Genomic DNA, 17,914 nt, shown 5'->3' on the forward strand with positions numbered 1-17,914 from the left:
AGAACAGGCTGCAAGTTAGAAAAGCACACTACCTTGAAGTTTCAATTAAAAATCATTCTATAGACACCATATATAGTCTTTACGTAAAATACTATTTTCGTAACTCTTAAGATAAGAGTTGTTTCTCTGATCAGGCAGCCCTTGCATGTTGATACAAGACATTGGGGGAGAATATCTAGGTGCTATGAAATTGTTCAGCACATGTGGCTGAACACTCCCAGAACTGTGCTTTTTTATCTTGCTACTCAGCTTCCTGACCCTCCTCCTTCCCTAGGGGGGAAAAAAATCCCGAAGCCACTTTTAGAACAGCTAAGGAAGTTGTGTAATGAGGTGCAGGAAACACTGTTGATGCTAAGAAAGGGATTTTCAATATGGTCTAGTCAAGTGCAGTATTTAGAAATTCTAGACTTTTTCTGATGGTACCTGGTGACCTAGAACCCCAAAACATAAAATAGATTGCAATAGTGTACAATTTGAAATCTTATTTTTTCCCTGCAGATGAATGAGTACCTTCAATAATGACAGAAAGAATTCAGGCTTATCAGCACTGTTTCTCGCCTGATACAATTCTATCAGGTTCTTGGTGGAGTGGAGATATAAGAAATTGGAGAAAAACCCCTGAAAGACTGTCCCAAGACATGAGGGGATCACAAATCACTTGTATTCCTAGATTCTGAGCTAAGTAGCTCCTTCTCAACTGAACAAAGCACTTTATTTTCTGCTTTAGTATGAATTGCCCTGATACTTTAGGCCTGGGCCAAGTTACAAATATATACCCTACCAAGAATTGGCCTTGTTAACAAATTCCTAACTGGAGTCCCATTTTTACTGAGGTCGAGCTGAACCTTACAACTGCAGTAGGGCTCACTGTAACAATATGAGCTTTCATAGCCTTGATATTTAAGATTCTTTCTTTCAGACTAAATAAGCAAAACTGCTCCCAGACATCCATCATGAGTATCACAGAGTGACTTAACGTATCATGTAACTTAGAACGGGGTGGTTTGATTCCTTAAGGCTTCCTGACTGTAGTTAACTGCATCTGCTAATGTTGGAAATATGTTTTGAAGACATTGTATTATTTGGCCAGGAAAATGGAGGGCCAGGTGGCTTTGAAAGAATATTAAATGGCAGAAAGCTCTCTTGGAATTTTCCAGAGATCATGCTTATATTTTCTAAATAGTGTCTTCTTTGGGGTAAAATTTTGTATTTTATCCAAACTGGAGACAATAAAAGGTATTTTAGGGTATTTTCTAAAATAAAGATGATGAAAGCTTTTTGAAAAATGATAAATATAATTTTGAATATCTTTGATGGCGTGGCGGTTGGGATGTTTTATCGTAATGTCACATTCAGTTTTATCGGGGAAGGCATAATAATTACTGTTAGTTTTCAGTAATGTGTTTCCTATGGTGGAGGAAAATTTTGAAGGCTGGAATGATATCCTTTGCTCATAATTTGGAAACAAGTATACATCAAGGAGATTTGAAGAATGAATGTTGATCTTTACTGTCAATAGGATTAATAAAATATGTACATAAACCTTAGAATAATGCCTAGCACGTTATAACAGCTCAATAAATTCAATTCTATTATGATTATGATTGGGCTGTAGACCCAGAAGGTCAACTTCTTACTTAACATCTCTTGGCTATCTCCTAGGCACCTCAAACTTAACAGATTCAAAGATGTGTTATTTCTTCTTTGTTGAATCTGTCTCTTCCTACAGTTTCCTTCAACTTAACGAATGTCACCCCAAATTTTTCAATCCAGAAATCTGGGAGTTATATCTGATTCCTCCCTTTCTCTCAACACTTTGTATTCATCCATCATTAGGTCCCATTCATTCCATAGTTTAAAATTTTTTTAATTGATCTATTTATCTCCATCACTATTGCTAAACTTCTAGCCTAGGGTTTTCAACCCCTGAACTTTTGACATTTGGGGCCAGATAATTCTTTGATACAGGCGGGGGGGGTGGGTGGGGGAGCTGTAGGATTGTTAGCAGTACTCCTGTCCTCTACCCAGTAGGATGCCAGTGAGATCCGCTCCCCCTCCCCGTTAGTGACAACCAAAAATGTTTGCAGACATTGCCAAATGTCCCCTGGAGAGCAAAAATCTCCCCCAATTCAGAACCACTGACCCAGCCCAAATTACTATCATCTCCTACTTTAGCTCCTACAAAGCCTCTTTATTGATCTTTCCCCAGTAAGGATAATGCCCTCCCTCACTCCCATTAAAACCTTTCTCCACAGAGCAGAGGTCTTTACAACATATGACTCTTAGTAGTTCATATTCTATCCTAAACCCTTTACCTGCTTTCCTTCAGAGTTAGAACAAATACTCCCAACTGTGTCCTGGTCCTCTTTTCAACCTAATCTTGTGCTTCTCCCTATGCTCCAGCCACAGTGGAATTCTTCCCAAACATATCAAGCATCTGTGCACTTCAGCACCTTCACACATGCTATTCCTTCCCTGGAGAGCTCTGTAGCTGACTTAATACTCATCCTCGTAGGGGCCAATTACTGCCAGCACAGGTTGTTTTCATCTGCGCCTTTATCACAGTTTGTAATTGCACATTTTTAATATTATTTTTCTTGTTTATCTCATACTAAACTATAATTTTCTTGAAGGCAGGAGCAGGTCTGTTTTACTCCTTACTCAGTACCAGCATCCATCACAGTGTCTTTCACGTAATAGGGAATCCATGCATATTTGTGGAATGCATGAATGATGAATGAGTGATCTAAAAGTAGCTTTGGTTGGGAATTGCTTTCCCCATTCTTCACACTAGGGGGTGTCAAATAAAATAAATAATTTTTTTTAATGGTGTTTGAGAAGTTTGGGTGTTCCTTTCACATGATGCCATGTAAACTTAGTAGCTCAATAAATTGTTCTCCTCACTTCATAGTGGTTTTCAAATTCACAGTATTGTACTAATTAAATGAGATATGCCTGCAACATGCTTAGCACAATAGCACCAGGTATTAGAAGTGCTCTGTAATGGCAAATTATTATTTTACTCTATTAAATTATTTAAAATTCAATTTTTATTCATCTTCTCACAAAAAAAAAAAATGGTTAGGGGAAGCAGTTTAAATGACCCTATTTCTGTATCATTCCAATTTTAGTATATAAGCTGCTGAAGCGAGCACAAACGACCCCATTTCTATGTCCCAGGGTTTTCATTATTTGCCTTGAACATGTGACTTCCAACCCTTAATGAAACGTTACCATGTTTAAAATACAAAATGGCTAAAATTTGAAGAATGAAGTGTTCAATTAAAATATTTAGGTTGATTTCATTTTAAGCCAATCCTTGGTGTTCTAATTCCTAAATAAAATGTGAAATGATGAGATACATATCTGAAAATTCAATCTTGATTTTATTTAAAATTGATTAGGGTTTTTGAAAGCCCTATTGCTGAGTAAGAGTTTTATGATACATTTCACTAACTTGGACTAGCTACAGGTTGAGTATATTCTTTGGTCAAGACAGAAGACAAGTCTTAGATGGCAGTGTCAAATGTTAAAACACGTTGCTCCGATTCTTCTCAGCATATTTCGAGTTGCATGCTTGCTATTCATGGCCTTCATTTCATGCCAAAATTCTACCATCTGAAGGCATTTAACCCATTTCCCATTTGCCCCGAGAATAATCGCCTGCAGCGCTTACTGCAGCAGCATTTATCCCAAGATAACTCGTGAATTACAGTCCTAACCTTACCCTCAAAGTTTGCCATGAAATATCTCGCTTTAATTATTATTTCCGCATTACTCTAGCGTGTTGATAGACTTTGAAAACAAATGACGTCATTCTATTATTAGCAATTTGTTTTTAGCAGTGGTATTTCCATTTACAAAACATAGTAATTCTCAATCACTGAAAATGTCAAATCCTGGAAAACATAGCATTCCTACGTGTGATGTTAAACTGGCAGTAAGCTGTTTTTTTGTTTTTTGTTTTTTCTAAACAGGAAAAGGGTTAAAACTCTTAGATACAGAGAGTGTGTAAAAAAAATAGTGTCTTGTAAATATCTATTTGTCACATATAGAGTAATGGATATTTTTCACACTGTAAAGATGATGTAGTTACAAAGTGAAGTTGTAATTTCACTGTGTTATGCTCTTCCTTTAGATTTTCAAATGGCTGTGTTTCACTTTTCTATGATATTTGTAATTTTGTGCCTATTAGATCATCACAATGAAATGGAGTGATTATACTTAAGTCTCAGTAAGGCGCGTTACCTCCTTACCAATCCTTTGCCCAAGGAGCCATTATAAGTGGAAGAAAAATATCCCAGAGGAAAATTCACTGAGGATAAAAAAGGATCCAAATAATAAAAATATTTCCTGCAGACAGTTCTATTACAGAGCCAAAGAAAATAATTCAGGGACTTGTTTGGGATTTCATTCTTCCTTCATGTCAGACTAGTTAGGTCAGTTGATAACAAGTATAGTACTAGTAAGGCCAAGATATTATCCAAGTTGGATCCCTATCTGGGCCTATTAGCCTTTTTGAAAGCAAATAACCATCTAGTGAGCACAAGTTCTTGTTCACAGGGCGGTCTGGCCTAGGGACTCTTGAGGAATAATTTCAAGTTTGTTTATAGAAGTAGAAACACAATTCAAAGGATTTTGCCCTGTATTGATAGAGTTATAGTATTTTTCAAACTGACATATATATAAAATTGACCTTAGAATAGTATCATGGGTGAAGGTGGAGATTGGATGGGAGAGATAAGGAACCATTGAGCTGATCGATTTCATGCTTATGCTAACCTCAGAGCAATAAGGCTGCCAGTTCCTGTTCTAGGCTAACCTTATGTCTAAAGGTTGAGTTAGCTTTTTCTAAGGAAAACTTTATTGTGGGAAAGGTGAAAACTTTTTTGAGGGAAAAGTTTACAGTAACTCAATTTCTCGTGATCTAGATTCTCCCAGTTAGCTTATAACTAATAACCTTTAAAAACTACATTATGAAACATCCTTCTATTTTTCTCCCCTAAAGAGTACACCCTGCTCAGTATATGACTATGAAAGCTGCCTCTGAGACATCTGACACCCCGAAATGCTGTGGAGATATATCCTTCCTTTCTACAAAGAATACCTAAGAGATACCTGAAGAGATGTGCTTAATAATGGCAGTAGCTAACATTATTGAGCATTTCTCCATTTGCTTCAGAGAATGTCAATCAATTATTTTAAATACTTCATATATAAAATATTTGTGTACATATAAAATATTTGTATATACATTGTTTTTTGAGAGTTGACCTATAGTTTTTAAATTTTATGTGTGAGCTCCTAAGAACAGGAATGGTATCTCATCCTTGTAGCTACCACAGTCTTTTATTTATAATAACTACTCACCAGATGATATTAATTTATTACTATAGGAATAGATTTATCAGATTTTCTAGTTTATGAGCTCCATAGACAATGTCTGCTTTGTTATTGTATCCATAGCACCCAGCACAGTGCCAGGAATATTGTAGGGACTCATTATTAATAGTAAACTAACATAGAATTAAGACTAAATCTCGCTTTTTAACCATTCCATATGTCCTACATTGTGTTGCACACCTAATGTGTACTCATATATATTTTAGAAATTTCACAGCGGCTTTGGCTGAAGAAATGGAGATTTGATTGCTTGCTGCTTAGCTTCCTGATAATGGATTTATATTGATCCATCCACTCAGTTCCACTTTGTAACTTAGAATGGGGCTGCCCATGGTATAGGGCCAATCATAGCAATAACATCTCAGGGCTTGAATAAAAGGAATTGACCTCCACGTGGATCAAAAACATGACTTTACCTCTTTAGTTATTGCTATAGTAATCGAAAAAAGCAGTCTCACAATAATAGAAGGATAAGTTTAGGAACAAGTGAATACCATCTGGTCAGAAACTCTGTATTACAATGCTGGATGCATCCCAAGCTTGCTTCCTAGCACCCCATTAAATAAAGCTGAATTTCCTAAAGTGAGGTCTGAGCTACCAGGTGGCATGTAGGGATACTTTGTAAGGAAAGGTGTTTTCACTTCTAGGAAGCTAGTGTAGAAAAATTCACGGGCAGTGCTCAAGAAAAAAAAAAAAAGGCAACAGGAACCTACCCTTTCATACAAGTCTTGAAGGAAGAAATTTCAGTATAGAATAACTTTGAATAGCAAAATAGATAATTAAAAGAAATGAAAACAAAACAAAACAAAACAAGCCTGTTATATTTAGAAATGTCATTTTGCAGCCTGGTATAACAGAAAGATTCAGAGCTTGCTGTTAGAAGACCTCGACATGAGTACGAGCTTTACTACTCTCTCTGTTGACCTTGAGCAAGTGATAACTTTTCTGAGGCTCAGTTTCCCTATCTGCTAATTAAGGATAAATCTCTTGGCCTAGCACAGTGGAGTCACAAGAGCCATTTGACCAAGTCTCATGTTCATAAAGAGTTTCAAATGCAGATGTTTGACATAATCACCAAAGGAGGGTTCCATTTAATGTTCTATACACTGACAAGATGGAAAGAAGTCAGTTATATTGCTTTAAACATATGTTCCATTACTAGAGCACACTACTTATTGTGTATTAGAAATTACTATATTTTTTGTAAATTCTGTAGCTATCTTGCTTTTAGCATAAGCATATTATATCTCATTTTTCTTCTACCTTAAAAGCATTAATGTGGTTAATGTAAATATTTAAGAATGTAGCACAGTTTTTTGGACTGGGGCAGTTTTTCATTGATTTAGAAGCAGTACAGTTGTAGGAAGGCTGGGCTCGGGTATTCCTTTTGAAGTTGCCCCAGTCATTTAAAAATGGTGAAGATGGTAAGTTTTATGTTATGTTTTATCACAATTAAAAATTATTAAAAAAAGGAGATAATTTTTATTTCTTATTTTAATCAATTGCCCAGTGTAAACCAGTCAATGGAAATAACTTAAAACCATGGTGCCAATTTGGAATTTTAAGTGAAGAAAAATGGAGCATTGATATTTCCTTCCTTTCCTCTCTCCCTCCTTCCTTTCTACAAATATTTATCAAGTTTCCACTTATTTGATGACTGTCTTTGAAGCGTGGGGAAATAGAAAGAGAACAAAGTTTTGGTGCTCAGAGATCTTACATTTTAGTGAGGGGTGAGCACAATAAATAGGAAAACAAATAATGTCAGGTAGAGATAAATGCTTTGAAGAAAAATAGGAAAGATCATATAGGGTAAAGAGGTGGAGGGATGCTGTTTAGGAAGCCTGAAGAAGGACCATTTGAGTAGAGGCTTGAAAAATAATGAGAGAGTAAGCCTGTAAATATCTGTGGATAGCTCCTTCTAGGCAGAGAGGATAACAAGTGCAAAGGCCCTGAGGCAGGAATATGCTTGGCATGTCCAAGATACCACAGGCAGCCCTTGTGGCAGAGGTTGAGTGAGGGAAAGAATGGTGAGAGATATGGTTGGAGATCCAGCCAGAGACCAGAGTTGGTTTAGGGTCTCGTGGGCCATTTCACAATGAAGTAACTGAGGTTTAGGGAAAAAAAGTGATTGAGTCTAATATAAAGATCGTGCTCTTCTACTCTGAAAGCTGCTTAGATGGTTAAGAGCCTTTCTGAGTTTTTTCACTGGGAATTTCTCTTGACTATGCAAAGCCATGTTACAAACCTGATCCAATCCTTTTTTTTTTCCTTTTCCTGTTGAAACCTGAAGTTCAAGATGTTAATTATACTGTTCATTAACAATATTTGATTATCCTCCTAAAATCGTGAGTATACATGTATGCTTTGAAGGAAATGCAAAAAGAGCCCCACTGGGCTGATCTCTCTTCTGGCCCTATGGCCTCCAGGCTGAAAATGAAGGACATTCTCTTGTAATTCAGAGCATATGCATTATAATAGTCACTTTGGAATTGTTTTTAAGCTAAATCCAAGCACAGTTTGATAAAGGTTGTAATGTGCACGATTAAGCAAGCTTAAATTCTATATCCAAACACATTTAGATGCTATGCATATTAGATGCATGAAATTATAATACTTTCCATCAAATGTTTTTTAATTTTGCAAAACAGTTCATTAGCTAGCCGCCTTCTGGCTTTTAGGTATGCTGTGTCTTTGTGCTAGTTACTCATTCTTTTGTTTTTGAAACTAGTATTTTAAAAACTATTATATAGCATTGATTTCTACTTAAAGGCACTGAGGTCCCCACCCCCACCCCCAGAGTTTTATACATGCTTCATTTTCTAGCCACACAAATCAAATGTCAGTCTTAAATGGGGCAGAGCCAGAATGCAATTACTCTAACTGGAAGTTGTTCTGTGGTTCTGTAGTTACTTAGAGATGCTTCTCCATGTGTGAATGGGGATAATTCCACTTGGCCCACCTCCCCAGATTGTTGTTTGGTGAACTGAGAAAGTTTTAGAAGTAAAAGGGCCTATACAAATGCTGGGCATAGTTATCCCTGATCTGCGTTCGGTGGAAGAAGTCCCCGGGTCTAAAAGCTCTTTGTGGCTGCCAGAGGTGCCAGAGGTGCCAGAGGTGCTGGGATCACAGTCTTCAAACACTGCACTAAGACAGACTTCTCTCTTTGACTGCCACACTGCTGCCACGGCCGTCTTTTAAAAACAAATATTGATCCTGCTACTTCCGTTCCGGAATCTCTTCATTGACTGTCCAGCACTTAGAGGACAAAACCCGAGCTTTCCTTAGTATGCCTTAAGGACCTCTTTGCTCTCTCTTGCCTCTCACCACCATGCACAATCCAGCCATGACTAATGAACGAATACAGCAGTTCTTGCATAGCTCAGTTCCTTTTCTGGGACTACTCTTGTCTCTTTAGTGAATATGCTGAAAAGGACTGGACATACACATAAGCCCACCTCACTAGCTCTGTTTCTGCCTCCAGTTTACATCATCCCTGGCTGATCCTGCCAACTCCAAACTATCTATGCTAATGGACAGAGTAACTGGTGTTGAACAAATGTCTGTTTAGGTAGCAATGTTATTTTAAAAATGGATGTTTTTAAAACATTACTGCTAATGAGTTTGGGATATATTATAATTCCCCAGGCCCAGCTCAGCTTGAGTTTTCTTAGGCTATTGCTAATATCTCTTTGGATATTCCCAGCACACAGCAAGATTTGCTTACTAGTCCATGAGCAACCCAGTGACTTCTTGAAATAAAGCGTTTCCTCTGGGTGACTTCATAAAGTGTGTTACAGGCATACAATTTATGGATGATCGGAGTCCCTTAAAATCATTTTTTCTTAAAAAATAGAATTGAGGAAATGTAACTATACTGCTCAATAAACCAATCTGTATTTATTATACGTTAGAAGACCTCGACATGAGTACGAGCTTTACTACTCTCTCTGTTGACCTTGAGCAAGTGATAACTTTTCTGAGGCTCAGTTTCCCTATCTGCTAATTAAGGATAAATCTCTTGGCCTAGCACAGTGGAGTCACAAGAGCCATTTGACCAAGTCTCATGTTCATAAAGAGTTTCAAATGCAGATGTTTGACATAATCACCAAAGGAGGGTTCCATTTAATGTTCTATACACTGACAAGATGGAAAGAAGTCAGTTATATTGCTTTAAACATATGTTCCATTACTAGAGCACACTACTTATTGTGTATTAGAAATTACTATATTTTTTGTAAATTCTGTAGCTATCTTGCTTTTAGCATAAGCATATTATATCGCATTTTTCTTCTACCTTAAAAGCATTAATGTGGTTAATGTAAATATTTAAGAATGTAGCACAGTTTTTTGGACTGGGGCAGTTTTTCATTGATTTAGAAGCAGTACAGTTGTAGGAAGGCTGGGCTCGGGTATTCCTTTTGAAGTTGCCCCAGTCATTTAAAAATGGTGAAGATGGTAAGTTTTATGTTATGTTTTATCACAATTAAAAATTATTTAAAAAAGGAGATAATTTTTATTTCTTATTTTAATCAATTGCCCAGTGTAAACCAGTCAATGGAAATAACTTAAAACCATGGTGCCAATTTGGAATTTTAAGTGAAGAAAAATGGAGCATTGATATTTCCTTCCTTTCCTCTCTCCCTCCTTCCTTTCTACAAATATTTATCAAGTTTCCACTTATTTGATGACTGTCTTTGAAGCATGGGGAAATAGAAAGAGAACAAAGTTTTGGTGCTCAGAGATCTTACATTTTAGTGAGGAGTGAGCACAATAAATAGGAAAACAAATAATGTCAGGTAGAGATAAATGCTTTGAAGAAAAATAGGAAAGATCATATAGAGTAAAGAGGTGGAGGGATGCTGTTTAGGAAGCCTGAAGAAGGACCATTTGAGTAGAGGCTTGAAAAATAATGAGAGTAAGCCTGTAAATATCTGTGGATAGCTCCTTCTAGGCAGAGAGGATAACAAGTGCAAAGGCCCTGAGGCAGGAATATGCTTGGCACGTCCAAGATACCACAGGCAGCCCTTGTGGCAGAGGTTGAGTGAGGGAAAGAATGGTGAGAGATATGGTTGGAGATCCAGCCAGAGACCAGAGTTGGTTTAGGGTCTCGTGGGCCATTTCACAATGAAGTAACTGAGGTTTAGGGGAAAAAAGTGATTGAGTCTAATATAAAGATTGTGCTCTTCTACTCTGAAAGCTGCTTAGATGTTTAAAAGCCTTTCTGAGTTTTTTCACTGGGAATTTCTCTTGACTATGCAAAGCCATGTTACAAACCTGATCCAATCCTTTTTTTTTTTCCTTTTCCTGTTGAAACCTGAAGTTCAAGATGTTAATTATACTGTTCATTAACAATATTTGATTATCCTCCTAAAATCGTGAGTATACATGTATGCTTCGAAGGAAATGCAAAAAGAGCCCCACTGGGCTGATCTCTCTTCTGGCCCTATGGCCTCCAGGCTGAAAATGAAGGACATTCTCTTGTAATTCAGAGCATATGCATTATAATAGTCACTTTGGAATTGTTTTTAAGCTAAATCCAAGCACAGTTTGATAAAGGTTGTAATGTGCACGATTAAGCAAGCTTAAATTCTATATCCAAACACATTTAGATGCTATGCATATTAGATGCATGAAATTATAATACTTTCCATCAAATGTTTTTTAATTTTGCAAAACAGTTCATTAGCTAGCCGCCTTCTGGCTTTTAGGTATGCTGTGTCTTTGTGCTAGTTACTCATTCTTTTGTTTTTGAAACTAGTATTTTAAAAACTATTATATAGCATTGATTTCTACTTAAAGGCACTGAGGTCCCCACCCCCACCCCCAGAGTTTTATACATGCTTCATTTTCTAGCCACACAAATCAAATGTCAGTCTTAAATGGGGCAGAGCCAGAATGCAATTACTCTAACTGGAAGTTGTTCTGTGGTTCTGTAGTTACTTAGAGATGCTTCTCCATGTGTGAATGGGGATAATTCCACTTGGCCCACCTCCCCAGATTGTTGTTTGGTGAACTGAGAAAGTTTTAGAAGTAAAAGGGCCTATACAAATGCTGGGCATAGTTATCCCTGATCTGCGTTCGGTGGAAGAAGTCCCCGGGTCTAAAAGCTCTTTGTGGCTGCCAGAGGTGCCAGAGGTGCCAGAGGTGCTGGGATCACAGTCTTCAAACACTGCACTAAGACAGACTTCTCTCTTTGACTGCCACACTGCTGCCACGGCCGTCTTTTAAAAACAAATATTGATCCTGCTACTTCCGTTCCGGAATCTCTTCATTGACTGTCCAGCACTTAGAGGACAAAACCCGAGCTTTCCTTAGTATGCCTTAAGGACCTCTTTGCTCTCTCTTGCCTCTCACCACCATGCACAATCCAGCCATGACTAATGAACGAATACAGCAGTTCTTGCATAGCTCAGTTCCTTTTCTGGGACTACTCTTGTCTCTTTAGTGAATATGCTGAAAAGGACTGGACATACACATAAGCCCACCTCACTAGCTCTGTTTCTGCCTCCAGTTTACATCATCCCTGGCTGATCCTGCCAACTCCAAACTATCTATGCTAATGGACAGAGTAACTGGTGTTGAACAAATGTCTGTTTAGGTAGCAATGTTATTTTAAAAATGGATGTTTTTAAAACATTACTGCTATATGAGTTTGGGATATATTATAATTCCCCAGGCCCAGCTCAGCTTGAGTTTTCTTAGGCTATTGCTAATATCTCTTTGGATATTCCCAGCACACAGCAAGATTTGCTTACTAGTCCATGAGCAACCCAGTGACTTCTTGAAATAAAGCGTTTCCTCTGGGTGACTTCATAAAGTGTGTTACAGGCATACAATTTATGGATGATCGGAGTCCCTTAAAATCATTTTTTCTTAAAAAATAGAATTGAGGAAATGTAACTATACTGCTCAATAAACCAATCTGTATTTATTATACATGTAAAGCCCTAGGTTGGAGATTCATTCATACTTGACATCTGTATGCTAGGATTTTCAAATTCTTTTCTTTCTAGCCAGTCTGTCTATAGCTTTTGCTTCCAGTGGTGTTTATGTTGATTCTGCCTCTACAGAATAGTTTAAACGGACCAATGACAGGATGTGTGGAAAGCCCTTTGGAAAGTGAAAATCCCTGTACACTTTGAAGGGCTTCTGACTGCTATGTCATCATTGGGTGTACTTTACATTTCTGCCTGTTGAACTGCTTTCTAATTGTCATTCTAAGGAACTGACTTCTTATCTATCTACTCACTGCTCAGACCTTCCCAGCATCTCTACAATTTTCCTGGGACAGGAAGGAAACCATGCATAAACGTAAAATCTGCTCTCTGCAAATCCTGTCTCTTTACACTATGCCCTGCCAGTCAGGACATACCAAAAGAATGGGCTTCAGCATAGATAAAACTTGAGACTCCTGTTTTTTGCAGGGTTGGGTTCAATTTTCCAAATATTACAGACCAGATGATGCTAAGCATGTTACTTAACCTCAGTGAGCTTTGATATTCTCATCTATAAAGTGGGGATAATAAGATTACCTTCCCTCCTTGTATCAAATGAGGTACTATAGAAACAGCTGATGAGTATCAAATAAAAAGCAGATACTTAAACACAGATAGTGCACATGGTTTTGGGAAATTTTAGGTGTGGCTAGCTTCAAATCCATCTCTTTGTCTTATGCTCAAAAAATGGTTTAAAATACAAGTTAAAAAAAAAAGGTATGATTGGTCTAGATAACTTTGTTTCCAGATCAATTTATTATTTTTAATAGAAGCCTTCATATGCATTGATACCTTTACTAAAATTTGTAACAAAATTCTTTTGTCAGTCTTCCCCCAGTGGATTGGGACCCATCAGTGTGTTATGACACCAAGTACATGTAGGTGTACAGGTGCGGAACATTGTGCCCTCCTGCAGCCACCCTAATTGTTACCCAGTGCCTTGTGTTCTTTCTAATGGCCTCCAAGTACCTTCTTCATGGTTGACATCCCATATTCCAAGGCATGAAAAAAGATTGGTCTCCAATAATAATAGATTAAAAATAATTATTATGATACTAATTGAAGCAACTATCCTTTACTGGTGGGTAGTACATACTAGACTTTGTGCTGGATTTGTATGAATTGTCTCATTTAATCCTATAGACGTCTACTGTGGTGAGTCCTTGTGCTGTATTGTAGTTGGGAAAACTGGAGCAGTGAAAGATGAGGTAGGTAAACTGCCCACGATCATACCCTAGGGTATAGCAAAGCTCATATTTGAACCCAGGTAGTCTAATTCCAAAGACTATGCTCAACCGATGGTCTATGTTTCACTTCCCATTCTACTTTTTTTCCTCATATTTTCTTTTTTTTACAAGTTGGAGAACCTCAAGAGATGCTCTAATGATAGGACCTCACATTCCTTGAGCGCATACTACCCAGTGGGATTGTTGTTGCTATCCTTGTACTTTTTTCCCCATTTACATTTCTAAAACTCCTAGGAGGGGAGGAAGGAAGCTTACAGTGGAAGTAACAGATAAGGAAACAAAGGCCCTGAGAGTCTTTAAGAGGCTGGATAATCTAAAGTGAAGTAGCTATCAAGAGGTCTTTAGCTCCATATCAATGCACATTTTATTTTCCACCACAGATATCTCAGAGCATCTAATAAGTACAAGAATTAGATATGTGGACTGTGTAAAGATATATTGCAAAGATTTGATACTCTGTGATTGGAGCGGGTATGACCACAAACCATCTTAATTATGCTGATCCTATAAACCCTAGAATGAAAATATTTGCTTCTGAAAGAAAAAAAATGATAACGTTTTCAGCCAGAGGCTGAAAAAAAGGCTTGTACACCATGGCACTCTTTTGAGCTTCTCCAAGTGCTACACAGATCCCTTGATGGTTTTCTGGTAGGAAGTATCCCCGACACTGACATCCTATTGCATGAAAAAAAGACAACAATGGCAAAAAGGGGCTTTCCCAAAGTAACTCCAAGATGCTGTTGAGATGTTTTTGGGGTTTAAAATAGTCACTTCCAGCCAAAGTCCTACAGTAGGGTAATTATAGCTTTGTCATTATTCCTAGCCTGGCCATGATCCAGTACTCTGCTCTCATTACCTCACACTGCCTCATCGCAGGTCTGATGGAGTCCTTTCACATGGATGTGGGGACCTGCCGAGCATTCCGAGCATATTCTTCAGTCCAGTTTACCCTGAAACATCCCTGAAAGTCCTGGGGCAGATCATGAGGAAGGAGAATTAAGGATTCAAACATTAAAAGAGAACACAAGGTATTACAGCAAATGCAACACGTTTTGTAGTGCATGAGGCAAAATAGTGTGGTCTTAATTTTTTTCCAAGTTTGGATGTATATTAAAGTCTGTTAGAAGGAGTGGAGGGTTTTATATAGACAGATCTCTCGTAAAGGAGAAAAGAAAAACATCCTCCCCCACCCCATTTTTTTTTTTTTTTTTTAAGGTCACAGTTGAAGTCATGCTCACCTTCCACTGTGAGGCACAGTGATGTTTTTCTAATTGTCTGAAGTCAGGTCTGCCACACTTCCTTGACAACATTCCTCCTTCCTGTTGGGGACAGGTTCTTGGGGTCAGGCACGCAGCAGGCTCCAGTCTAATGTGCCAACTCAGACCTCAGGAGCCACGGTGTCTTCCAGACATGGATTTGTGGTATAGGACTCAGACTTTTTTTTGAAATGGGATGTGACTGGAAAACCAGAACAAGTCCCCACACACTGTAGCTGAACTCAGGCATCCTCTGGTATTTGATAGTTCTTCAATAGTATCCTGGATCATTAGAGACGCCTTGGCCAATCACCAGAGCCCATGCACAGAGTGAGTGGGGCTGGCTAAGGTGCATTGTTGCCACTAAGAGCAGCGATGGGTGCTTTACACACTTTATCTCAAGTAAGTACTCATGACCACTACCTAGGATATAAACGTTCCTGTTACTCCCATTTTACAGATAAGGAAACTAAAGAGAGAAAGAAACTTATCAAAGGTTATACAATATCTTCTAGGTTTGTATTCTGACTTGAAGTAGAAACTGTGACAAGGATTTGAGTGAAAGTAACTAATTTAGCATGTTCAAGAAATATCAGTCGAGTCATGGGAAAAATAGACACAGCTAATAAAGGGTTTGATATCAAGCCAGTGGGATACCAGAGGGTTACCCTGCAGGGGAACTCTGGAAAACAGTGTTGAATATATGCCTCACCCTTCCCGAAGGTAAGGGAACAAGAATGTATTTTTATACCGACTTCTGTCCATCGTTGATTAAAGATGGGTGTGGTACAGTCGGAGTGTGAATTTCTCAGCTTTGGCAGAGCTCTTGCCAGGGTTTTGGAGAAAGCCCCCAGGTATAGAGATCCCGATACTGGTAGTGGTAAGCCAGCCGGCCTGCACTGAAGTGATGAATCCCTAATAATATCAGCTGGAAACAAACGCTGTCTGCTACATACAGACACTAAGTTGCAGAGTCAGGGTTGCCACTTTTGCCTCAGCATAAACCACTCACAACCTAGTGGTTTAAAACAGTAACCATAATATTTGTTCATAAGTTTGTGGGTCTGCAATTTGGGCTGAGTTCAGCTAGACTATTGTTCTGCTGTTCTCATCTGGGGTAACTCATGTGGCCGAACTTGTCTGGTAGCTTAACTGGGAGCTGCTTGTTCTAGGGAGAACTCAGCTAGGACAGCTCTTGTCTGTTCCATGTGGTCTCGTGTACCAGAAGCTAGACCAGGATTCTGCAAACTTTCTGTAAAGGGCCAGATAGTATTTTTGGCATGGTGGGGCATTCAGCCTTCGATGCGATTACTCAACTCTGTAGTTATAATGTGAAGGCAGTCATAGACGATACATAAACAAGTGGGCATGGCTGTCTTCCAATAAAACTTGATTTACAAAAGCTGGTGGTGGGATGGATTTGGCACATGGGCCATTCTTTGTCAATCCCTGAGCTAGACCAAACTTCATCACATGGGCCTGCACATTTCAAAAGAGTTAAGACAGAAGCCACAGGGCCTCTTCAGACCTAGGCTCAGAAATCACACAAATCCAATCACACAAGGCCTCCTCAGACCTAGGCTCAGAAATCACACAAATCCAATTCTGTTGCATTCTATTGTTCAAAGGAAGTCACCAGGCCAGCCCAGATCCAAAGTAGGGCCATAGACTTCACCTTCTGAAAAAAGCCTGTACGATAGCATATTGCAAAGTAATGTGCATTCAAGGATGGGAGAAATTTTTGTGTCCATTTTTGCCAGCAGTTTGCCCTCTAGCCCAGGTCTATTTGATTCCAGAGTCCTCTGTGCTTTACTACACTCCAACTCCTCTCTATTTTACCTCATGTAACTGGTTGAGGAATGCAGTCAGGCAGATTTTGGTAGCGTTATATCATATTCAGTCCAAACTTTAAACAAGGTCTTTGTTCCTCCAGGGTACGAGTTTTGCATCTTTGATGTGTTACATCTCAACCTTGAAATGGAGTTTTAGAGACCTTGAGGGTTTTCTAGTCTATTCAATTACCCTTTGCATGAAGGAATCCCTTCTACAAACTGCCCAGTGAATGGCCATTGAGCTTCTACTGGATGACCCCTTGAGACAGGAACCTCACTAACCCAGTCCTTTTGCCTGCAGTCATTTGTACACCTCATTCTTCCACTCATCGAATCATTCAGCCAAGTGTTAATCGAGCACCTCCTGAGTACCAGTTCCCTAATTAAATGATGTACAAATAAACCCAGTAGCTTCTCTCATGGAGTTGATGGTCAGTTCAGTTTCACTATGGTACCTGTTTTTAATTTTCTTCTTGGTTACATAACTCTTTCTTTGTTCTATATGGTCTTTGTTCTGTTAGGTCTAGAGTAGTTGTTCTTAACACTGAGAATATTTAGAAATACTTTTCTCTCTTTACTGAAATGAATTCTGTTTCTTCCCTGAAATGGTTTCACAGATGCATAGATAATCTACATATTTTCAAAAGAATCCTCATAATGCATTAACTATAATTAATAAAAATTAAAAGGGAAGTAGCTAAATAAAATCATGCATATTTCAATAAGTAAATATTCTAAGAGTAAACTAGATTAGGTTACTAAAGTGATTAGATGTTAATACTAGACACAGAATGAAGTTTATACCAGGGGTCAGCAAACACTTCTGTAAAGGGTCAGATAGTAAATATTTTAGGCTTTATGGGCCATTTTAAACTATGATATCGTACTATGAAAGCTGCCATAGACAATATGTAAATGAACAAGCATGGCTGTGTTCCAATAAGACTTTATTTACAAAAACAGGCAGTGGATTTGACCAGCTCACCATAGTTTGCTGTCTCTTGGCATGTATATGAATGAAGACTGTTTGTTGTGCGGAAATTTGAGACATCTTTTAGAGCATTACTGTCAGTGACATGATTTTTCAAAACGGTGGCGAGTGCCTTTTGGCAAAGTTCTAAAGAATACAAAGCACAATCCTCCCTTAATATACATAATACTTTCCTGGAAAATTCAGTGTA

The 17,914-nt window shown here is 38.3% G+C and overlaps 1 long non-coding RNA gene across 1 annotated transcript; it reads left to right on the top strand.

Moving 5' to 3' along the window:
* The first annotated feature begins 10,723 nt into the window (after window positions 1-10,723).
* On the top strand, window positions 10,724-14,659 carry LOC111738633. Its single transcript, XR_002779911.1, has 3 exons — window positions 10,724-10,778; window positions 13,542-13,606; window positions 14,469-14,659. It is a non-coding gene; the product is annotated as an uncharacterized LOC111738633 (long non-coding RNA).
* Window positions 14,660-17,914: the final 3,255 nt, after the last annotated feature.

Source organism: Pteropus vampyrus, unplaced genomic scaffold (assembly GCF_000151845.1).
Source record: "Pteropus vampyrus isolate Shadow unplaced genomic scaffold, Pvam_2.0 Scaffold41, whole genome shotgun sequence".
NCBI lineage: Eukaryota > Metazoa > Chordata > Mammalia > Chiroptera > Pteropodidae > Pteropus > Pteropus vampyrus.